This window comes from Dermacentor silvarum, chromosome 3, assembly GCF_013339745.2.
Source record: "Dermacentor silvarum isolate Dsil-2018 chromosome 3, BIME_Dsil_1.4, whole genome shotgun sequence".
Classification (NCBI taxonomy): domain Eukaryota; kingdom Metazoa; phylum Arthropoda; class Arachnida; order Ixodida; family Ixodidae; genus Dermacentor; species Dermacentor silvarum.
Window position 1 is genome coordinate 96919193 of NC_051156.1, and position 25597 is coordinate 96944789.

Here is a 25597-nt window from a genome sequence, read left to right on the forward strand (position 1 = left end):
TTTCCTCCTCCTCCTCATCTTCGTAAGGTTATATGAAACTCAAGGTTGGCTACAATCGCTGCGCAAAATGTAGCCGGGCTGCATGGATAAAAATGATAAAAGATGAGAATTCTCATAACTGATCACGGCCGTACAGCCCCACCGACCGAGCGAACTTTCACTGTTTTACAAGTTTTCTATGCCATCACGGGCGTAGTTTTACAGATTGCACCTTTCATATACACCAGTAATCGAAATAAGGCGCACAAACTTTTGTAGTTCTGTAACAATTTCTCTTGCAGCATTACCATTTTCTTTCACGTGTCACGGCTTTTGCACAAACATGTGAGTGGGTTGTAACCTTAGCGGCCTCATCCTATAATAGCTCGATTTCGAGGAAACCCCGCAGGGGCGTCTGCGTAAGCAGGCGTTTGGTGGGTGGCAACACCACGGACCCGAACACATGAGGGTTGGCCCCTCCCGCGTTTAACCGTACGTGGCTTAGCCGTGTCCGGGGAAAAGGGGATCCAGGGGGTTGAGAGCGTAAGCCGGATGCTTGGACCTTCATGGCCCCTCGGCGGAGGCAACACACCTCTTTGGCCTCCGTTTCACGTAGACGGCACCCCCGGACTGACCCACCTGGGGGAAATCGACAGTCGCCCTTTCCTGTCCCCCTCTTCAATCTTTTGTCTTACTCGAATGCGAGTAAGCCACGCGGACAATAATATCCGCCGTGTACGTGAAAACTTTGTTGAAAGCGCTGTTTACCTCCGGGAATGTATCCGAGTGCAGCATGACCCTTCTCAGTGCGTAGCACTTCTTGATGATCTGGTGAATTGAAGAAACAATAACTGCACTCGCATAAGCTCCAGCGTACCTGCAGTGTTTTATTGTTTGTGGCTTTTGTTCTTCTCATGTCAATTTCGGGAATAAAGAAAAAGAAAACTGGCGTGGCTCAGTGGTTGAATAGCTGACTCCCGCGCAATGGGCCCGGGCTCGATCGCGGCGGTAACCGGGTATTTTTTTTCTCATTCACGGTCATAGCTGCTACGGACCCCGGAAACCACCGGTGGCGGCGGCGGTAGCGGCGGCGGACACCATCGCCAACCGAAACGGCTATTGGAATGAGCCCATAACGGCTTACGCTGTAAAAGGAAGAGGCGGATGCCCTTAGAGTTCAACCGATATCATGACATTTTTCAATACGACACACGTAAATATGTATTTCTGGGCCACTAGAAACAGACTCTATGAAGCTCAAATATCCCGACAGGTACTAGCTAGTATAAAGATAGTGTCATAAAGGCTTGGTATGTTTATGCCGAGTTGGGCTGCAGTCGAGACGCCATTTCAAAACATCATTCAGAAAGTTAATTGCTAGACCAACGTAAATAACCTGTTTTGACATATAGAAGCAGCAATATTAAGTACATTTCTAGCATACGAAGCAACGCGAGACACCCATATTACAAAAACATTGACTCGCTATCCCGGCCCTTGGAAAGCGGATGTACATCAAAGCTGTTTCAAAACCACTACCCCGGCTGATGGCTGTAGGAAATGCTTTAGTACAGTGTGCTAATGGTAGTGTTAGTAGCGTTGTAGCCGCAGTGGTTCCTCAGGAGCCCTAACTCTGCGTGGCCTACCCATAGCAGTGCTGCAACGCGAGTGTCTACGGGAGCTGCCATCGGGCCGGTTCAGCCAGCATGAAAGTTATGCCACGTACATGAATTTCCCTTGACTTCGTCCTTCTTGCTGCAGACAGCTTCGTGGCCTTGTCAACTCATCATTTTCAACAAAGTGCTGTGTAATAAATAAATGAACATTATCAAAAGTTACAGTGACATTGCACTTCGTGAATACGGGTGACATGCAAACGTATGCATGCTATAGCGCCCGCGTCAATAACGGCCCTCGGTGCGCCCGATCGCCTACGCAGTACGCTTCGCAGATCGTATTCAAGAATGGTACGCGCGGCTGCGCCATACGAAGCAGCCGCCGGAGTAATATCGCCACCCCACCCCCCGCCAATACCGAAGATGGAGTGCTTCCCCCCGATTTCCAGCAGACACCGGCAGGCAGACACCCGCGTTCACTAAGCGGACCGTCACTGCAACTTTTTAAAATAATTTTATTTATTTATTGCAACGTACTGTGTTGACAACGAGTAGTTTACGAGGTCACGAGACCGTTTGAAGCCAGGAGGACGAAGTTTAGGCAAATAAATGTACTTCCCACAACTTCCCTCCTGGCTGAACTACCCAGATTGCAGCTACCGTAGGCACTCCCGTTGCTGCCCTGCTCTGGTTAGACCACGAAGAGTTAGGGCTCCCGAGGAACCACTGCGACCACAACGCCATTGTCACCATTAGTATTCTGTAATAAAAGATTGCAGACAGCCACCAGCAGGCGTAGTAGTTTTGCAACAGCATCGTTGGACATCCGCTTTCCAAATGCCATGACTGCGAGCCAGTTTTTGTTGTAATTGGGTGTCTGGCACTGTTTCGTATTTCAGAAAAGCACTTAATATTATACTGCTGTCTGTGAAAACAGGTCATTTACGTTGGACGAGCCATCAACTTTTCCAATTATGTTCCGAAATGACATTTCGACTACAGGCCCACTACCCGTGCCTTTATTGCCTCGCCTTTATTGCAGTTTCTTTACGCTAGCTATTAGTATCGGCGTGCTTGTGCTTCATATAGTGTGTTTCTACTGGCCCAGAAGTACAAGTTTTGCGTGTCTCGCATTTAACCATGTCAAGATAGCGGTTTACTCTAAGGGCATCCGCCCCTTCCTTTTTTGTTTTGCTCCTGAGTACACGTGTGCTTCTCATAAAACTCTTTCACCAATTCCATTCTGAGGAACATAGGCACGATAGGTGTTGGCCCACACAAAGTGGTCTGTGTCCAACGGAGCAGTAGGAATTCGCAGTTAGAAAATAAACAAACTGGTAATTGAAATGACAAGCTTCAAATTTTATTCGAAATCGATCTATTGTAGGCTGTGGCTGGTAATAATACAATCCCGCTCACACACGTGTGCAATAGCGGTGACACATGAAAGAAAATGGTAATCTTAGAACAGAAATTGTGACACAACTAGAAAAAGTTCATGCCGCGTTAATTTCGACGAATGGTGTATATGAAAGGGCAAACGCCTGAAACTACGCCTGTGACGGCATAGAAAACTTGTAAAACAGTATTATAAGTTCACTTGGCGTGATCTGTTAGGATAATGCTCATCTTATATCAGTTTTATCCACGCCGCCCGGCTACATTTTGCGCCCCAATGGCGACCATTTAACCACCATGCTAAAATTAGGTGTCTGCTCTAAGTCGAAGAGCGTCTTTGGATCCGTTACTATATATATACTTTATCTTACCCTCAGCTCAGATACCGACCTTTGCAGCAATATATATTACAGTTCTTAGGCGTATTGCTCTAGTATAACGAGACATCTTGTAAACAAATAGGTATTGAGAGCTCGTTTCTCGAAGCACGACTTATAACGTTTGACCTGCCGCATTTGTAAGCGCCCGTGTTTAGAGAGCGTTTCATGAATGTTACAATTACTTACCACAGTGTTACCGCTATTTCGAAATTAAAAATCTAAATGAACGTCTACACATTATTCTGCACTACAGTATGCTGCAGTAGGCTGGCGTCTGCAGGTATTCTTCCTACCTTGTAGCGTCCCCATGTGGTGGACCAAAACTTCAAAGCTTATATGATAAACGATTTTTCCACACTATCTGATGGGACGCGGCGATTTCATTTGTAAGTTCCCAGCAAACTACAGTATGACCAACTCTCGAAAATTGTATCGTTTGGAGACATTCCCATTTCAGTGGGCCCACACAGTTCGATGAAAAGCGTGTGCGGTGTCATCTCGGAAGACAACATTCTTGAACTCAGCGAAAGCGAGCTACTCGAAGAATGACAAGTGATAGCGTAGTCAAGGTGCAAAGTATAATCAGGCGAGATGACAAGCAAATACCTACCAAGCACATCATCATTACTTTCGGAACCAGGAACCCACCTTAATCAATAGAAACTGGTTACTGCAAGCTTTCTGTCAGACCATACATCCAGAATCCATGTCGTTTCTCACTCGGCAATGGTAGCGTTACTTGTGTCTCGTACAGTAATCGTCGGTGAATTTAGCATTTTTGCAACCGCAGATAAAGACGTGGGCTCGCCCAGCCAAACGTCCGCCGGCCTCGTGCAGCCTAAGCAAGGGGGGTTCGGCTGTAGATGACGGGTGGCAAGTGCCACCCCTTCGCCGTTCCGCGCATGCGCTTGTTCTTTGTCACTTTCTGCGCATGGCGTTGCGCGGAGTATGAACCACGCGCTCGCGTGTTCCTTTGAATGGCACATGGAAGCAAGCCAGTGCATAGCAGCAAGTCGGCATAGAACGAAACGTTCTGCTACTCGGGAGAATACTTGTATCGAGTGAAGGCCTATTAAAGCCCCTGTGACATGCTTGTGGCTAGCGGCAAGAGCCTGAAGTGATTTTTTACGACTATACCGGGACTATCTCCTGTTGAAATCCCTTTTTTGTGAAACATAAGCCGAAATTGTCAAGCGATGGCTCTCTGAATTCTAACAATGGAGGTCCGCTGCCATCGGACAGTTCAATATAAAAAGGCAGAACCACTGATAATAACATGCAAATAAACGACCGTGGCGTAAGCGAAGCTGAGCACGTTCTTATGGCCAGAGATAAGCCAGAATCGGTGTTAATGACTAAAGAGCTCGAAGATTATGATTACACTGTCCTGATATCTCATGGGTCTTCTCAGGGATAGTATAGCCAATCCTTTAATACGGCCATTCAGCTATCTGGCAGTTTTGTGGCAGCCGTTTGTTGCACGAAAGCACGAGCCGCAAGAACTGCAGGCGCCCCGTACGTTGTACGCCGACAGGGATCCCTGAAAGTCATTATTGCACATCTTCTTGTGACTCAGAAGAAAACATTGTGTGGTCTCCAAGTGTCATTCGACAATGGCTAGGCGACTGTCACAATCTCCAGGAGCGCTAACTGTGTTTGGTGAGCAATAATTTATGTGTGTTTTACGCGCGTAAGTTAGATTTGGTAATCTGAAGAAGTGTGCAGTTTGCCTAGATGTGTAGATTATGCACGATGATATGTGATGTTTCGTGGCGCAAGGGCCAGGTCTGGCCAAAGAGTGTCATGCAAGTGATTATGGATATTTCATTGGACAGTGAAGTGGAAAGGATTGAACATGGCTGTATATGGGCCTAAAAGCAGAGTCGCTGTACAGTACGTAAAACATAAATGTATTAAAATTATGGCAATGGGTTTAAAGTGTCCTGTGAGACGTAAAACATGTTTTAAGAGGATGATCTTCTAAAATTTGTAAGTGCCAGTGGCACTGCTGCCTCATCAGAAACCTTGTGTGCAAGGCTTTGGAGGCACGTGCCATACAAATGCTCGTATCGCAGCAGTAGCCTCTGTTGAGAGGTCATGCTACGAATTTATCGGGCGTAGAACTTGTAATGAATCAACATCATGTAAGTAGTTTAAAAGTGATTTGCTGTTAAAAAATGAGTCCACATGAAGGAACATTGCTGGATGAAGAGGAACGTTCTGTTTGTAAGCTAGAGGAAAGTGCTTTTTTCTTTCAGCTTCTGATTCGCGGCACTCTACCAGGACATGTAGGACGGTCAGCGTCTCTCCACATTTAACGCAGGTGGGAGGTTCAGCACCAGACAGCAAGTAAGAGTGGGTCCCGTAGGTATGGCCTATTCTAAGTCGACAAAGAATTACTTCAGTTCGCCGTATTTTTGTTGTTGGTCGCCAATTACCCAACTGAGGTTTAATTAAATGCAGTTCATTCGACGTTTCAGTGTCCCACATTTGCTGCCAGTACGTCCTAATTTTTCTGCGCAGAAAAGGCTTCAAGTCTGTCACAGGGACAGATATGAAAGTGTTGCTAGCTTTCGCTGTAAGAGATGTGGCCATCTGGTCTGCTAGCATGTTCCCTTCGATGCCTCTGTGGCCAGGCACCCAGCAGATAACAATAAGCTGGTTAGATAAATACGCAGTGCACAGAAGTGAATAAAGATCGTTGAGTACAGGGTTATTGTGTTTGCGGAGTGACATTAAGGACTTGACTACACTCAAAGAGTCCGTGAATATGATGGCATTGGGTAGATTGGTTTTCCTGATGCATTTAACAGCCGCTATTACTGCGTATGCCTCCGCGGAAAAGATACTTGTTTCCGGGTGCAAGACATCAGATTCTGAGAAAGACGGACCAACGGCTGCATAAGACACGCCTGCATGGGACTTCGATGCGTCAGTATAAAATTCCGGGCATGAGTACTTTAGCTGCAGTTCGAGGAAGTGCATTCGAATGTGTGCCTCTGGAGCGTGCTTTGTAACATGAAGAAATGACGTATCACATTTAATGAGCTGCCAATGCCATGGTGGTAAGACCTTTGCTGGGGCTTTTAGATGAGGTTCTAAAAGTGGGACACCCATTTCATCACTGAGCTTCCTCACACGCAGTGAGAAGGGCTCCTTTGCTGTGGGTCGGTTACGAAACAGTGTGGTGCAAGTCATATCATTTATAGTATTGTGACACGGATGTTCAGGGTTTGCGTGTACCTTCAGAAAATATGCAAGGCTAGAGTATGACCTCTGCAAGGTAAGTGACCACTCGTTTGATTCTGCGTATAGGCTTTGTATAGGACTTGTCCTGAAAGCACCTGTGGCCAGGCGGATACCTGAATGATGAATCGGATCTAGCATCTTCAACGCGCACGGTGCAGCAGAGTGGTACACAACGGCACCATAGTCTAAACGTGTACGTACAAGACTTTTGTACAGGTCCAGTAGGCACTTCCTGTCGCTACCCCATGTGGTGTGGGACAGAAGCTTAAGGAGGTTCATTGTTTTCATGCATTTAGCCCTGAGGTACTTGATGTGCGGTATAAATGTTAGTTTTGAATCCAAGATGATTCCTAAGAATTTATGTTCACTGCTGACACTGAGTTCATCTCCATTAATAAAAATACTAGGGATTGGCGTTGCGCCTCTCTTCTTGAAGAAAAGCATGCAAGTACTTTTCTGCGTGTTCACTTTAAACCCATTTTCATCCGCCCATCTAGATAACTTGTTTAAGTCAAGCTGGACCTGGCGTTTGCAGATAGCAAGATTGCAGGATTTCAAACCTATCTGCACATCGTCGACGTATACAGAGTAAAACATATTGCGGGGAATGACTGTGTGAAGTGAATTCATTTTTACGACAAAGAGTGTGCAACTAAGCACGCCTCCCTGTGGCACACTGGTCTCTTGGGTGAATGTTCTAGACAAACTGTTGCCCACTCTTACACGAAACGTGCGGCCAGAGAGATAGCTTTCGATTGTGTTCAACATGTTGCCACGGACAACCATTGTGGAAAGGTCCCGAAGGATACCTATACGCCATGTCGTATCGTATGCCTTCTCTAGGTCAAGAAATACTGAAAGAAGGAACTGTTTATGTATAAAGGCATCCCTGATGTTGGCCTCGATGCGAACGAGATGGTCTGTTGTCGATCTACCTTCTCGGAAACCACACTGGAAGGGGTCTAGAATTTTGTTATTTTCCAGGAAACAGATTAGGCGTCGGTTTACCATTTTTTCAAAGAGCTTGCATAGACAGCTTGTTAGAGCTATTGGTCTGTAACTACTGGCTAGAGACGGATCCTTGCCTTGTTTAAGTATGGGAATAACAATAGCTTCTTTCCAAGCAGATGAAATGTATCCAGCTGCCCATATAGCATTGAAAAGGGATAGAAGTGTATTTAGTGTTTCTGAGTGTAAGTGTTTGATCATTTCATAGATAATGCGATCACGGCCTGGTGCCGAGTTGTTGCAACAATTCAAAGATGCGTGAAGTTCTGCTAAACTGAATGGGCGATTGTATGCTTCATTTCTTCCGCATTTGCGTTCAAGGTGTTGTCGCTCTGCGTGTTCTTTGAATCGCAGGAAAGTGCGTGTGTAGTTTGAGGCACTAGAGATTTGTTCAAAGTGCTCACCTAGAAAGTCTGCCTGATTTTCCAGGCTCTCGCCTTGGATATTTACTAGGGGTAGATGGTGAGACTGTCGGCCTTTTAGTTTATTTACTCGGTTCCAGACCTTTTTCTCATCAGTCTATGAATTAATGCTGGATATATACTTCTCCCAACTACCTCTTAGCTCGTCGACGTGTTCTTCTGCACTGCGACTTTGCCTGCTTAAAATTAATGAGATTTTCGGCTGTTGGGCAGTCGCGTAGCAGCCCCCAAGCTTTGTTTTGTTTCTTCCTTGCCTTTTGACAATCGGCATTCCACCATGGAATGCGGCGTTTATTAGACAGTCCATTCGTTTGTTGGATGCATTTTGTGGCAGCGTCTATTATAAAATTTGTTAGGTAAGCCACGTCATTGTCAATATTGATACCAGAAATGTCCCTGTCTAAACGTGTAAGTTCTCTGAATAGTTCCCAGTTTGCAGAGTCAACCTTCCATTTAGGAAGATGTGGGGCGCATTCATCTTGTGTTGAAAGATTTAGAACTATCGGGAAGTGGTCACTTCCATAAGGGTTCTTAATGACGCTCCATTCGAGGTACGGCAGGAGAGTACTGGATGCTATGCTCAAGTCAATTGAGGAGTAGGTGTTGTGTGCAGCGCTATAGTACGTCGGCTCCTTCTTATTGAGCAAGCATGCACCAGATAAATAGAGGAAGTTTTCTATTAAGCGCCCTCTTTCATCGCAACGGGAGTCTCCCCATAGAGTGTGATGCGCATTGAGGTCTCCGACAACAATGTATGGCTCAGGAAGTTCATCTATGTAATTTTGGAATTCGGTTTTGTGAAGTTGATAGTTAGGAGAAATGTATACGGAGCTGATTGTAATTAGCTTGTTAGACAACACCGCTTGTACAGCAACTGCCTCTAGGGACGTACGAAGTTTTAGTTCTCGACAGGCAACAGCTCTGTCGACAATAATAGCTGCACCGCCGGATGACACGACTGCATCATCACGGTCTTTACGAAAAATAGAATATTGTGGAAGGAAATTTGTTTGTGTATGTTTGAGGTGTGTTTCCTGAACACACAGCACCGTGGGACTATATTTGCGGATGAGTTCTTTAACGTCATCAAGATTGTGAATAAGACCCCTGACGTTCCATTGAACTATTTGCGTCCCCATATTGAAATGATATTTGTGCTGTGTGCTTAGGTGTGCAGTACCTTAGACTACAGAGCCCTTCTCAGGCCCCGTTATGCGCAGTTTCTCTTTTTTGGAGCGGTCGAGAGACGCCCGCCGCTCCATAGGCGCTGGATGCGCCGCTTGGCTGGAGGTTGTGTCCATCGCCTCTCCTGAGGCGCTGGGCATCCGCTCTTGCGAGCGGTGTGTTCGTCTTGAGGGTCTCGCCTCAAGAGGTGGGACCCTAGAGGCCACCAGCCCGGAGGTCGATGGCCCCTTGTTCTGAGATGGCGGAGCAGCGCTAGCTGCAGCCGCCGAGGGGGCAGATGACATCGCTGGCGGCTCACTACGCGTGAGCTGGAGAGCAGCCGGTGGCTGTTGTGACGCTGCCCCCTGACGCGCCACTTCAGCAAAGCTGTTCTTTGGCAGATACGACACCCGCCTTCGTGCTTCCTTGAATGATAGATTCTCTTTTACTTTAATCGTCACGATTTCTTTCTCTCTTTTCCAAGACGGGCAGGACCGCGAGTATGCGGCATGCTCCCCATCGCAGTTTACACAGTGTAGAGCGTTTCGACAGGATTCGGATGGATGTTCGTGGGCACATTTGGCACAGGTGTGGTGGCCACGGCAGTTCTGAGAACTGTGGCCAAATCGTTGGCACTTAAAGCATCGCAGAGGATTTGGGATATAAGGCCTAACCCTGACTTCATATACCCTGTCTCGATAGTATCGGGCAGGTTGCTTGAACCAAATGTGAGTACTAGGTGTTTGGTATTGATCTCTTTTCCGTCGCGCCCCATTTCATTTCTTTTGACATTGATCACATTCTGATCATTCCAACCCTCTAGAAGTTCGGCTTCATTCAGTTCCATCAGGTCATCATCGGACACGACACCTCGAATTGTGTTCATAGTACGATGTGGGGTAACTGTCACCGGGATGTTCCCGAATGTCACTAGCTTAGGCAGATTTTCATATTGCTTCTTGTCACGGAGCTCCAGAAGGAGATCACCGCTCGCCATCTTAGATACTTTATTGCCTGCACCAAAGGTTTCCGTCAGGGATTTTGCAACTACGAAAGGTGACATAATTCTTGCTGTCTTTTCTGGTTTCTGGGAATGTATTACATGGTATCTCGGAAAATTTTCTTTTGTCGTCCAAAAAACTGGAACACTTCATCGGTGCGCCCCCTTTTCTGGGGGCGTTCGGGTAAAGCGGGGAAGTACCAAGCCATAAAAATAATATTCATTCGGCAGGAACGCCAGCCACCCACCATGGAGCCCAACAAGGGGACGATGTAGGACCTGTAAACACAAGTCCCACAAACGCCAGCTGTACATTCCCGCTATAACCAAATACGTATAACCAAGGGTGGTTATAACACACAAGGTTAACCCTCGCCGCCAGGAAAGTTAGAAGTAAATGGAAGAGAAGAGAAGACAGGAAAGATTAAAAGTGAGGGAGAAAGACGAAGATTGAAGAGAAGGACAGGAAAAGGCGACTACCGATTTCCTCTGGGTGTGTCAGTCCAGGGGTGCCGTCTACGTGAAGCGGAGGCCAAAGAGGTGGGTTGCCTCAGCCGAGGGGCCATGAAGGTCCGAGCACCCGGCATCGTCTCAACCCCCAGTATCCTCTTTTCCCCGGACACGGCTAAGCCACGCACGGCTACACGCGGGATGGTCCAACCCTCGTGTGCTCGGGTACGTGGTGGCGCAACTCACCAAACGCCTGCTGACGCAGACGCCCCTGCGGGGGGTGTAAATTATGCATTGTTACTCGAAATAGGACTGTAGGAACTATAGTAAGCGTTCGAGCTATGTTGGATTTTATACCTTATGGGCTTTTGATCATCTCAAACATGTCACGCGCCCATTGAAAGGTTTTTTTTTTTCATTGCAAAAACTTTGAAATGGGGGCGTATGGGATGATACGCCCGAAAGTGCCATTATCCGATCATCGAGGAAACTTGCGAGACCATTGCAACGTGCGAGCTTTATGCACAATCCAGAAGACGGCGACGACGTTCCACATGGTTTGAGTGCGAGAGCGCCGAGCGTCACAATAAAGACAAAACAAAGCAAATGACCAATCTTTGTGAACCACGGCGTGCCAGGAAAAAATGAACAAGAAGGGCACCTGGGAGGCGTCGAAAGTTGGAGGCAGGGAAGACAGCTAAGGTGCTGAGGTGGAAGCCTGTCGTGTGCTGGGACCTGGGTTTACGATGCCTCTACCTAGTCCGCTCTGTTCGTCCAGAGGGCCCGCCGTCTGCCGACAACGACAGAAACAGGAAGCATTCGAGGAATGCTGCTGGGGGCCGGCGGCGGGGGCTTGATGGGCACCTCGACACGGGCTCACATAGATCTCCACTCATTGACGCCTGCGGGCGATACCCGACGCTCTGTGGCGGCACTTACGCTGTGAAGATAAGCGGCCGGCCGTTCAACGAGGCAGCTGCCGGATGCGCCCGTGCGCGAGCCTCTCCAAGCGTCCATGCGCTGCCTAAATCGTCTGGATTTCTCATCAAGATAAAGAATGAATGGATGAAGTTTTAAAGCGCAGCTCTTAGGCACCCGTTCTTGAGGTGAGCGTCGGTGTAACCGAGTGAAAGAGCAGAACAGCGAAGGATGAAAGAGCAAAGCGGAGCGCAGCGGTGAATGAAAACTGGCTGTAGCGAAGAAAGCGCGAGGCGGAAGGTATGGCGAAAGCGTGGGTATGAAAGTGTGGTGCCGCGCAAGACGTGTTCTGCGACGATTGCTATTCGACGGCGCAAGAGTATCACACGTCGCCTGTTCACCTTTTATTCTTTCTTCGGTCACTGTTTTTCACGGGATAACAAATTTTAAACGTTATGCCTTTACGCACGAAGCGCCTGCATATGTCAGAAGCTTCTCGAGTGTTATCGGCCGTGCTATCCGTTGGCTGTTGCCACCAAAGCTCTTTGTAATCTGATTGTAAGCGCGACGCGAGTTACGCACTACTTTCTGGAAGCCGCGCGGGCGTCAGAACTAGAACCTTCGGCAACCGATGCATAAAAGCCGACGCGCTTAACCCGCACATCACACTCTCGACGATCACCGACTCTACTCGTCGCTATTGTTGTGCTTGAGTGTTACTTGTTTTGCTGGGCAGAAGTTCGCCCAATAAATATTTAAATTTGTAGCTCACAGTTTCGACACTGGGTCGTTCTTCACTGCCACTACGACGTGAAAGTATAATCGCAATACAAAATAGTGTCAGCCAGTTCTTTCTGAACAATGTGCGACACAATCGGTGGAATTGCTTCGTCTACTGCAGCTGCTAAACCAGCTGCCCAACCACAGCATCTCCGCTGCCGCCATGAGGACGCTGTCGTTCGGAATCAATTTATTTGCTACAATATAGCGCGAATTCAAAACACCTAAACAGATGCTCTATGAATTCGATTTATGGAGTATCGTCATAGTCGGTGAATCTTTTTCTTGCAAAATTTTGGTGAGGTCAACTCGGACTCTCTGGTTAACTCTGTACATTTGTCAGCACATCATTAAGCCACCAGTTTGCTTTGAGCTTGTGCGATATCTTCGATGCACTCTGTTTGCGTTTGCGTCTTGTAATCCCTCGTTTTCAATCGACGTGGAGGTTTTGAGAGCTTAACGTAACTACGCTTTTTCCCAATGCTTGATTTTTGTTTTATAAAGTCTGACATTTGTGTGCCTTGAGTTGCAGCTGCCTTTTCTCATTTCTAGCATCGAGGAAACTACTCCGTTTTTAAATACACGAACAAATTTGTTGAACACATTTCCCGTAAGAGAAGTTGGCATCAAAGAGCTTCATTGAAGACGAGCATAGACCAAATGGTACATACCCAGTCGGCGTCAAAGGGTTTCATTCAACAGCGTTACCTACCTAGTCCCGCAACTTTAGCGACAGGTTTCAGCGTGAAAGAGCTTCATTGAAGAGCGGCGAATATGAGCACATCGCCAGATACTGACTGACCCAAAGTTGGCCTGAGAGTTGGTTTCCAACCCTATTCCATTATCACAGTAGTTAGACGCCCTGCCCATTCCACCATGGACTAGCCGGTGACCCAGTTAAGCTGGAAGATTGTTAGATACGTAAAAACCCAGCCCCCAAGAAGTGTATGTGAAGCATCTTAAAAATACTAAGACATTAAAAGATACAGTGGCGCCTGTTTTGCACCAGTGTGCTATTCGTAACCGAGCTGCGTTTTCTCGTAGGTTGTTTTATCACAAACATTTCTCGCAAATAGCTGTCCTGTGTATGTTCTATATAAAATCAATATATAGCCAAACATGCTATTTTCTTCCTTGACTTACCTTAAAATTTCTGTGTGTGCAGATGCAAATAAGCTGCACCCGTCAATGCGAGTCTTATATGGCGAATCCGTTTAGTTTTATTGAATATTGCTTCACGTATTGAAATGAACTTCAGTTCTAACTCTGTATGCAAACAACTTGCGCTAGTTCTTTTTCGTGTCTTTTCTGCTCATTTTCAGACAACTTTTTGGTTACAGCATCCTTGGTATCACCAGTTCAAGGATTTCAGTCTTTTCTGGTGTTAACATGAGTGCTGTGTCGGCATCTAGTTGTCGCATCCATATATAAATGTAACACGAATGTAACATTCTACCACGCACGCCCACTGAAGGCACCGATAAGCCGAAATGACAAGCTAAAGGCAATGCTGCATGACTGACGCGAGGTAATCCGCTATAGAACAAATTAGTAATCCTGAGCCGATGGCTTTCGTGAATTGAACGTAATTACCTAATGGCAACTGTCGCATTTCAAAAAGCAGATCTGATCAACCTATTCGTATCTATCAGTAATACGATGGTGAGTGACTTTATCGGTGTGGACGCGAGGCATTCAGCTTCTGCCGCCATAGATAAAAGTTGATACATGTGCTGTAACGACATTGTCAAAATGTGTGACAAGATTATCACTGTCTTCTGGAGTTCTTCGCACATTCATCTGAAGTCACTAGACAGTAAAGTTGGAGTCCTGGCGCGGCCCAAACTGGAGTGCCAATCAAGTGTTTTTATGACAGCTTGCTGCGCCTGCACAACGACAGATATATTTCTGCTATCTCACGTAGGTACTACTGTCAGGTCCAAGTGATGCACAGTGGACACATTACAGTGCATTCACATAACTCAATCACGGCTGGTACGTCGAGTGTCTCCTTGTTACAAATCTGACATGATTAATATAAGTCCAAACTTCAAAACTAACATTCGCTGGTGTTACAAATCAAATGCTGACGAGCTGTATCCCACGGGAAAGAGGTCACAGGAATTTTAATGTGCACGTGTGTTTCCTGTGCGTTCGTAAAGCTACGAAACGCGTATCCGGTCTACAATTACTGAGCACTTCTTTACAGGGGCCATCTGATGCGCAGTGGACACATTACAGTGCGTTCACATAAATCAATAACGCCTGGTACTCCGAGTGTCACCATGTTACAAAGCAAACATGATGAACACAAGTCCAAACTTCATAACTAACCATCGTTGGTGTAACAGGTCAAATGCTGATGACCTCTTTCCCACGGGAAAGAGGTCACAGCAATTTTACTGTGCACGTGTGTTTCCTGTGCGTTCGTACAGCTATAAAACGCGAGTTCGGTCTGCAATTTACTGAGCACTTCTGAATAGGGGACCCTCTGGAAACAACTAAGCGTCTGCTATCCTTTAGGTGAGATATTTACTTCCCAAATTCGGTTCGCTAAAAGTATAAATGCTGTCTTTTATGCATGTCATTCTTATGAATCACCCGTTGCGTATAGCACAACTCTACGTTTTGAAATGGACTACTCTAAAGACTAGATATAATTTGCACGACAAACCAAATGCATAATCGAACAGTTAATAAAATTTAGGTAACAACTCTTCAATTATTCACTTTACGACACATGTCACAGCGTAAGCAACTTAGGCGGTGAGTTCGCAGGCGATATTCACTTCAAACAAATTTAAGCATGACACTAGTATCTAGTTGTGCGTTCCCAAAGTGCAAAAAAATTATTTTGTGTTCAACCTATTTTTCAGTAGCAACGCTTAAAAAGGGGATAAAATAAATAAAGCAAGTGTACAATCGTTTAAAATGTCAATTAATAAAGTTCGGTAAATTTGTCAATCAGGCATTTTAAATCGTTAAGCAAGTATAGTCAACCTCTTCGAGTTGTCCAACACGTGACTTGATTTTTGCGATATCTCAGATGTATTTTTTTTCAATTTTGGAAGGTTAAATACTACAAGTATGCATAAGCTATCTCACCACCTAGGCAACATTGGGACTAGAATTTTATTTCCAATAAAAATGTCTTGAAGGGAATGACTTGATATGCGCAACTCTTGAAGCAATATAGCAGTTCTTATTGCCGACATAAATTTTAATATTTTTTAACCGAGCAACAAAGCAATAGGAAGAGCAAAAATAAGAGCCTGACCCAAGGCACTGATCTTCACCATGTTTGACCAGTGGTCTAAGGAGACAGACCGATGCAAGATCTCCGGCTTCAGTGAAGTAAAGCAAATGAAATGTACACCCATGATTCACATATGACGAGAGATTATATACAAATTGCAAATGAAACCGTAAGTGGCTTGGGGGAAGCCCATTTCCAGTTTTCTGCCGGTTTTTTCCTACTATTCCTGAAATAGTTTCCGGAAAAATTTATCTTTCTTATTTATGATTGCACTCACTCTCGATGTGTTTCACACATTTAGATAAGACATACACATTTTTTCGTGCAAATATAAGTACCACCGTTGGAGGGATGTTGTGGGTTGCATATTTCAGATTGTACAGAGCTCATACGTTACACTACAAGTTTATGATAAGAAAACACAGTTTGACATTTTTATGCACCTAACTGGTAAGGAAACATTTTTTATTAATGTCATCAACTTAGACCATGTAAGCCAAACATGTAAGACATCAGGGGGCTTTGTTTATACTCTACGACGTTCAAAGCTTTACTCGTTCGCCGCCGCTTGTTCATCATGGTTGTTCCAAGTGCAATTGAAACATGCAGAAGTCAGTATGCTTTCATAATGCTGCTCTGCCGCGTAGAAGGCATGCATTTATTCTAAAATGAAGTATTTATGGCAAGAAGCTGCTTGTAAAACATACACAAATGTAAAATACTAGGAAAGATTGGACAACACATCAACTGCTCAGAACAATATGGAAATGACATAATATGGTGAAGGGAAATTCTACTGCTCAGATAGATGCCAGATGATGGGCATTAGTCATGATGTTTTGCTACGAAGGTATCTCAACTTTCCGTCAAATATAGCAGAGTAACTAACTGACTTTTTTCACATAAGGTGTTGTAAAATTCTCATTTTCTGTAAAATGCCTCTATTCCCTATAAGTACGCGCCAAGTTAGTTTAGAGTCGCGCTATGCTGGAAAGAATTGTAAGCGGTTGACACATGGAAGTAATAGAAAATGAGCTTGGAAGTTGGGCAGCCGTGAGACATTACTGCTTACTTTTTTTCTACCCAGCTTTACAGAAAAATAACCATGCAGCTGAAAGTGATCCTTGTGGGCTTGGCCATCTTTGGTCTTATTGTGGCAGGTGAGTTGCCTTGCTTTTTAAGTGAGCCTAACATTGAATCCCTAATCACAATGCCTTAGAAATGAGCCCTGCCCTTACGACCCTTCGGTGTACGTTTGGAATCTTGGTAGCGTACGTATACAGTAAAAAGTAAACAACTTGAAAGTTACCAGTATTTTTTTACTGCATCCGAAACAGCATTCATCACTTCTAAAGATTTCTTGATTGTGCCTAATGCTGCTATGTTTACGTTTCCATGGAAACACATGCTCGTTATCGGCACCATCACCAGCCTATCCATGTGTTCGTTGCCCAACGCAGTGACCTAGCATGGAGATCTGCCGTCAACTATACCGTGCTGTAACTAAATCAATTTAACACAATAGTGTTTCTGAGTCTTCGGGGAATTACGCTGCACTTACTTTTCTTTCGCAGCGATTGCTGCACTGTAAATGTCCAAGTCTACCCAAAATAACTTAACCACATATATCCAGGTCAGTCCCTGTAAATACAGAACTCAAGATGCTTTTTTTTCGTGGTGTCATTATTGCTCTTTTTCTAGGAGAATATCCATCGCGGCATTTTTGAGTTGTTGAAGCTATTTGTGCCGTCCGTCATCTACATTGTTTCCGCAGAGAGCTGTGCCATGCCTGCCAGCAGCTCCAATGAAGCCGAGGCCAGGGCTGATCCCGAGACTGCAGAGCGTGCCGAGCAGAGCAACGCCGAGGAGGCACGTGTCGGCACGAAATGCATAGAAACCCTGTGCGGGTAGTAGCCCCATGCAAGAGAGCGACACGTTCGAGGTGTCTCGTAACAGTCGCATGAATACTTGAAAAGTACTGGCACTGCCCAGCGCTCCACATGTAATCTTAGTGGAGAATATTGAGGTTAGGGCATTGCTGTTGCGCTGCTCTTGTATTTAATAAAGTTATATAACAAACTCAGAACTTACCCTTGATTTTTATTAATTATTCATGCTGAAAGCGTTGTCCACTGGGCACGTCCGCTGAGAACCTCTCACGTGATGTACTCAACTTTTCAGAATAATTAATTGAATACTAGTGAAGCAAGCCGTCTTTCACGCTACAGTAGCAAGCAAGATAAAGCTCCCACTAGAAGAGATAAATTTTATTTCCCTAAAAGCGGGTCGGCGAGTGATGCTTTAGCCGTGTACATGCGCTTCGAAAATGGATGTTGCCTTCGGCGTCCCCTTCTTGAAACAATGCCTGCAGGCTGAAGCGTTTCTTATTCTCCCATTCTTGATGAGTTCCCGCGAAATCGGACCATACTAAAGGAAGTTTTTCGCGCCTTTCATGTCGTTTCAAGAGAGAGAAACAAAAACAAGGACAGGGCAGAGAGGTTATTTCTAATAAAGAAGACAATTTCGAGAATATCCCTGTACTGAGGATGGGCACAGGGGAACTATAAACATGAAATGAAAGAGGAGGTGATGAACGTTGCACACAAACGCGTGCACAAGCACGTTGGCCTGGGACAAATTTGACTATTCAACAATGATCTTGGCTACAGAAGCCTGTTGCTTTTGGTCAGCCTAATGTATTCTTTACTTATTGCTGCAGCGGCGAGTGAGGTTGTCGTTGTGAAATGGTAAGTTCCGAAAGTTGTCTAATTAGAGCGATGTAGCAAAGTCACTAGCTGTCGTCTTTGTACGCATTTAGGACAGTCACTAATAAATTGGTTCGGTGTCTTCGTACACAGTAAGTCAATTGACACCCTTGATGGTGAGAATTGCGATTAGTAACACCCTTGAAGGGCGGTTTTATTCAAAAAACATCCCATCATCACGTCGTTTTGCGAAGTATAGTGTAGTTGTAGATGCAAAATGCAGCCTTACACGGGTGTTAGAAAAACGTCCCCGGAAGAAATATCACCGGAAGGTACGTTCCCGGAAGATACGTCCCAGATTATACGTCTCCTCCGGACTCGCTCTCTAGGTAAAAGAGTCCCCAAGTGAAAATTTAAGTAAAGAACAAATTCTGTGCGAACTCACTTGATAAAGAACTGCACTCTTTATTCGACACTTGGCATTTTTCCGACCATCTTGGGTTCTAAAAATAACGAAGTTAAAACCGAATGGTATGTCCAATAGCCCTCAGGAAATTTTCAGTTCTCGTTGTCCCGGCAGTGTAGTCTTCACAGGTTGGGAACACGCTGCTGCAGGGTCATGAGCGCCGACTTGTTCCTCTTCTTTGGGGGTGCACCAACTCGAGACTGGGTCATCTTCATTGCCACGGTGACTTCTTCCGAGCGCAAGGAGTTAATGCTCTTCCACACTGTTGGGCGGCTGTGGCCCACGATGCTTCCCAGCCTTCTGTTCCAGGCCTCCACATGATTGTTCGTCCAATGTCCTCCATCGAAAGTAGTCGAGTAGAGGTTCCACATCGCAGGAGGAAAAGTGGGAGGTGTTCGCCGCGGACTAACCATGTTGTCTGCTCTCTTTACCCGTCTGTAGGTACCTTAAACGTGTGTTGCGTCAAAATCATGAAGTATTTCTCGGCCAGCTTCTGACATTAAACCTTTCAATGCGGTCATTCAATCTTGTACGTCGTCAAGCGATAGGAAAGCGAGGGCGTCAAGCATTCCCATGAAAGTTCGAAACTCCTGATCTTCCCTGTAAAGGTTTATGAACTCAAGTTCTTCTATTTTTCGCCAAGGGCTTTGGCACAGAAGGAAGAAGATGGAATTTTAAACGCAATGTGTACTATTACAGCGAAAATGCTAATCCTTACACTTACCTTGCGCGCGCTCGTGTGACCTCGAAACTGCTGCCTCCAGATCCTCTGCATAGGCGCTGAACTGCCACCACCTATGTGTTGTTTCAGGCTCGTGTGATAGCTAGATGACATTGTATCTGACATGCACATTGTATCTGGCATGAAATGTATATAGACATGGTTGAAAGTTTGGAGACTTTGAGGGCACCTTTCTGGGGACGTTTATTCCGACATTGCAAATGGGGACATTTTTTTCCAGTGACATATGTTCCGGGGACAATGCTTCCGGGGACATTATATCCGGGGACTGTTTTCCGTGCACCTTTTTTCCGGAACCCCCCTTACACACACCATAAGGGTGTCCTGACTAATAAACGTGGCCGAGTGTGTAAAGGTCCTTTAATTTATTTTTATCGCATTCAGAAAGATGAAGTTGTGCGAAGAGAAAGCCTGTCCCATGGCACTGCAAATCAGTAGCAGGTCCAGGAGGAAGCCCTCCCCTAATCTCATCCCTTCCCGCCGAGACGTGTCGCGTCTTCAAAGCTGACAAAATTCGTGCAAAGAGTTCTCCATTTCACAGCATGTTTTGACGAACCCTCATCATTTTAAGAATATCTTGCTAAAAACGTCTACTTAAACACTACTATGTCATAGTAAGCTTGGTGACACACAGTTATCAAATGTCGTCGTGCACAAATAAATAAATTCCAAGGAATCCAAAAGCGTGCACTTTTTTTTCTTGTGCTGAATTTCTAGCCAAAAGAAAAGTGTTCAACATGTTTTCAGCAAGGCACACCTTGTGCAGACTTTTCTTTTGGGATGCCAGGAATCCTTCAAAATTAATAGGCCCGGAGACAGCATGTGGTTGGACGAGCCGCGATTGCTGCCAATCAATGCTTTCATCTAGCTTTCTTTCAAACCACAACAAAACAGGTAGAAAACGCGCGACGTAGCATTCAATATATTCGCCAGCGCGGACAAAAGATACATACGCCGAGTCCGGACGTCCTGACCGCACCCGGCAGTCTTTCGTCGAGGAAATGACCCCAAGCTTTTCCGCGTCCCTGCCATTCGCAAACAAGGTGACTTCGTTGGCCAACTTGAGCTTCCTCACCGACCACAATTCTTTGCTCAAACGGCACCTACAGAAAGCACGATGCAAATCACTCATGGCTTCGCGTCCGCATGAACTTACGAAGCCGGCTGTGCAAACGGCAACGATTAGGTTTGTAGTTGTAAGAAAGGAAAGTTCTACTGGCTTACAAACACCTGAACATCGGCCAGTACGGAGTGCGCAAAAAGAAAGGTAGAAGAATGTGAAATGGTGCAGAGCACCACCGTACAATATGAAATGAGTACAGTATTTACATTACTGACTAGTGGCGCAATTTACTGAAATATTTACTCTCTCAAGTTGCACACAATATGAATGCATGCATGAATAGGAGCCATTCATTGTAGCCATAATGCGATTCCAGAAACCTGCAGGGCAATTTGCAGGCCCGAACTTTGTTCATGGACCAGTGTCGAGGCATTGGTAAAGTGTGCAGGAATTTTCCCGCCTCCCAAGTACGTTCGCGATGTCTGGCATATGCATACCTGCGAGAGACTCGCGCGTCTACCCTAGCGAGACGGGTATGACAGGCGCGCATACTGAGTACGGGAAATTGTAACTTTATAGAATGAAATTGAACTCTGTCGAAACACCATAGCTCTAGATGACAGGTTCCGGCGGGAACAGGGGCGTTCTGCTGGATACTTCTTACTGGTAGCAATACGTTTTATGTCTCTAGGGATGACTTTTCAGAAATAACCTACGTGTCTTACGAGCCAGTGCTTAAGGGGGCATAATCCACTCATTTTTTACGTGACGGACAGATTTAATTTTGAAGCAATTTAGTTTTGAAGAATCGCAAGCGGCAACGGCCGGCGGGTCCAGCTAACCACGCGGCCGAGCAAACTCGAGGGAACGAACGCAAACGTTTGTGGTTCGACAACAACTTGTCCCTCATCAGAGTGAACCGCTCCGACGAACAGCAACACAATGCATTGGAAGTATGGAATGAACATTACGCAACTAGTGGCGAAGACCTTTGTGAATTTGGCAGTTTGTGGTACATGTAGGGAAACTTTAATCAAGGGAAAACTGCCTGCGTTCAGCACTGTGAACGGGTACGTATACCCTGCTGTATGGTGATGGTGATAACATTCGCGTATCATCCATCTTGACGGAGTGCAAGGGCCAGCGATTTTTATTGCGATAGCAATTATATGGACACTCCAAAGCAGATTTCTGCCGTCGGCGTCGCCGTCGTCGTCTCCGTCGTCGTTGCCGTCGCCGTGAGGTTCCGTATGACGTCAATGGAGATGAAATCGTCACCGCGCGCCGCCGAACGCTGTATGTGCGCGTGAAAGGGCGCGAGAGACGCGCGCTTTCACGGGGAGTGAAACGCGCGTTCTGCGTCGTGCTCCCTTAAGGGCTGCAGAAGTAGGCGTCTCTTTCCTCCTTTACAATCACCATATATCTAGAGCAAACGCGCCTTCTTCCGACGCGCGAAAGGCCGGGGGGGGGGGGGGGGGGAGGCGACGTTTAGCTGCGGCACGCTGAGCCGTGCTCCCGCAAGGGCTGCAGAAGATAGCGCCAACCTTTCCCTTTCCCTCAAGAACCACTTATCATCATCACCAAGTGCAAGGGCTGCAGAAGATAGCGCCAACCTTTCCCTTTCCCTCAAGAACCACTTATCAAGTGCCTATTTATATCAGAGGCTCCGGCAACAGTCACGAACGCCGCACGCATTTTGTGGGAACGCGGGCAAAACGCCGACGGCGTCGACAACCGTTCAGCGTGTGGCCGGTGCTGCTGCATGGCCAAGTTTATACAGCTGATAAAGCTACTCTCATTACTCCGTATAGCTCTCTACAAATTTGCTATCGCAATTGATGCTTCGCCTTTCAGGTGAAACTGGGACAACTTTTTTTCTTTGTAGATTAAAAAAAAAAAGAGTCGAACGAGTCTGAGCATCTGATACAGTCACAAACGACCGCTTTTCATACAAATAAACGTCCAAGCAAAAAAGATTCAATTACTCATTCGTGGAATTTAGTTCCACGCAAAGTACTACACCCCCCCCCCCCCAAACACCCATGTCATTTCATGTTATATCAGGTAATGTTTATGCGGCTAAAGTTCCAGCGAATGTGCCGTAAGCACAGCAAATAGCTTACAGGTAGCTTAGAATACATAGCTTAGAAAGGAATATACACACGTCGTGTAAAGGAAGATCTGTTGTTATGCTTTCAAAGCTAAACCGAAATTGCAATATCTATCACCGACAGGTGTCGCCACTGTCGCTTCTGAATTTCGTGGTGGGCCGACAGGTGCATGTGTGTATGTTCTTCTTGACGGTCTTGAAGTTGTGAGTAATTAGATTGTTTTTGGCTGCGGTTAGTTTCGGCATCTCGTTCCTTGTTGTACTTTTGTGATCATCGACGCAATGCGAGCTTCCGGACTGAAGTCGACGCGACATGCGTGAGAAAGAAAGGCTGTAGTGGTCTACAACATCGATGTTTATTTGTGACCGTGTGTTTACTATGCCTACGACGGCCGTGATTCGTGGCACAGGAGATATCCGCTTCCAGTTTGCCTGAACAGTGATGAAGTGCACGCTTTTTTTTTTTTTGGCGGAAGCCATCCTCAACATCGTTCTCCACTAGATAGAGGAAATGGCGTGCATTGAGTATACATCGTGACAGCGCATCGCCTTCACACCGAGAGATATTTGCAATACCCAATGACTGCTAATTTAAAAGGTACGTACGTAGCCACGTGCAATGTCGCGTTATTGGGGTGCTTCATCTGGGCAGTATTTTTCGCGTAATTTCTTTAAACAACGGCGCAAGGTGTTTTGGGTGTGAGTGAATTATGTGTACACCCGACGGAGCCCACGATCACGGCGGCTCCGGTTGTACTTACGGGGGATGGGAGAGAGAAATTACTTTATTTTGTCCAAAATGTGGTTAGAGGAGGGGGTAATGACTAGAAGCCTCCCCCGTGCCCCCTTTAGACGGCGGCCGGCAGCCCCTGAGCCGCGGCGGCGTCCTTAGCCATTTGGACTACTCTTGCTTGAACATCCGGGTCCGAGCTGAGCAGCACGGTCTCCCATTGCTGTTCATTTCTTATTATTAAACTGGGTTGTTGTGGTTTTGAACAGTTATTGTTGTATTGTTTCTTTGGGCATGCCCAGATTATGTGTTGAAGATCTGCTCGGTTGTTACAATGCTTACATATGTCTGTGTATACATCAGGGTGATAGTGACTGAAGGCAGTGGGGTTGGGGAAAGTGTTGGTTTGTATTAGCCGCCAAGCCACTGATTGCCACTTGTTTAATGAACAATGTGCTGCCGGATATCTAGCCCTGGCTTGTCTGTAATGATCAATAATTTCCCTAAAGGAAACCAGCCTATCTCTGCCCCACCGGCGGATTGCGAATGCGTCCGTGTTGGTGTTGGTGACGTCGTCTCGGTCTGCGAAACCTCGAGCCGCGTCATGCGCATTCACGTTGCCTGGCAGGCCAGAGTGGGCTGGTGCCCCGATGATTTGTATTCCCCTAGCTCGGTATCCGTGGAAACCAGCCTGGAGGATTTTTCGCGCCTTTGGCGAGATGCGTCCTTTAGCGTAATTTAATATGGCGGTCTTGGAATCACTTATTATAATTTTATATTTGGGAGAAGATGTCATTGCTAGTGCAATGGCGACCTCTTCTCCTATGGGGGACGGGAGCTTTGTCAAGCCGCGATACAGCGGATGTTTTTCCCATCTCCTCAGCCAAGTGATGTATTACATGTCTGGAACAATAAAACTACTACTACTACTACTACTACTACTACTACTACTACTACTACTACTACTACTACTACTACTACTACTACTACTACTGAATGTGAAAAAGAAAAAAAAATCACATTTTTCATTGTTCACTTGCGCTCAAGCAATCTGCGACAGCCCGTACAGTCGTAGAGCATTAGGTTCTGCGAAGCGCCAGTATTGGGCGCAGGCAGGGAAATTATACTTTGCTTTGACTAGTTAGTTGATTCTGTAACTAAAGTTGGGCGCAGGCTTAGTTTTATACCGGTGTCAGACGGCCACTTTCGATTGCGATCGAACCCGATCTGGATCAAAATTGGCTCCCTTCCGCAGATTGAGCAAGCACGTCAATCGCGATCGTTCGCGATCAAATGTGTGCGCTGTGACAGCCGTATTAAATTTCCCTTGTGTATTCGCACTCTTACTTGTTTTTTAGATTGAAGGCCAGTTGGTACGTAATGGCGCAGGTAGCTTGCAGCGCTTGTGATTTTATCGCCGAGAACTAATACCGAACAAAGGAAACCACCACCATCCCTCCACAACTCTCATCGAAATGTATCTCGCTCTGTCTCTGTTCGTCGGTTGTATATGCCCCGATTGTGCACTTATCCTTCGTTTTCAGTTCTGCTCGTTCGCTCTAGAAGCTGTCGTGCTGTTGCGCACGCCATTTGTTAATAAATTTATCCTAATTGTGTGAGTACTCAGAGCATACGCAAATTGTTTGTCTCGTGCTTGAATTGGTTTCTTTCTTTCACGCAGGTATTCTTATTACTGCTAAAATTTATGTTGTCTTGTATGACCCACTCCTGCCCAAGGAATTGTGTCAGATGTCGGCAGTGGTTCTGAAATAAATTTTACCTAACGTGCTTCGGCTACCGTACGTTGCATGACATTATTTTTATTTCGTGATACAATTTATTGTTATTGTAACTATTCCTGCGTTTATATATTTATAAAAAAGTGGTAAATGCTTAATTCTATGCGTAGCTTTTAAGTTTCCTTTATTTCATGGTCAATCTCGTGAACTAATAACAGAAAGTTGTTTTTCTAAACCCATTCAGTTACACTCAGTGTGAAGCAATTACATGGGAATCGACTGACCACTCTGGATCTACGCATTGCTGAAAAGACTTGGAAGACATCTGAGCCGACAGGTATACTTTTTTCATCATCATCGGCCTCCAGGTTGTTTTCCACTGGAGGACGAAGACCTCTCCCAGTTATCTCGAATTACACTAT

The 25597-nt window shown here is 45.8% G+C and overlaps 1 long non-coding RNA gene across 1 annotated transcript; it reads left to right on the forward strand.

Moving 5' to 3' along the window:
* The first annotated feature begins 14819 nt into the window (after positions 1-14819).
* Positions 14820-17696, forward strand: LOC125943895 (uncharacterized). Its single transcript, XR_007465969.1, has 3 exons — positions 14820-14887; positions 16708-16780; positions 17395-17696. It is a non-coding gene; the product is annotated as an uncharacterized LOC125943895 (long non-coding RNA).
* The last annotated feature ends 7901 nt before the right edge of the window (positions 17697-25597 follow it).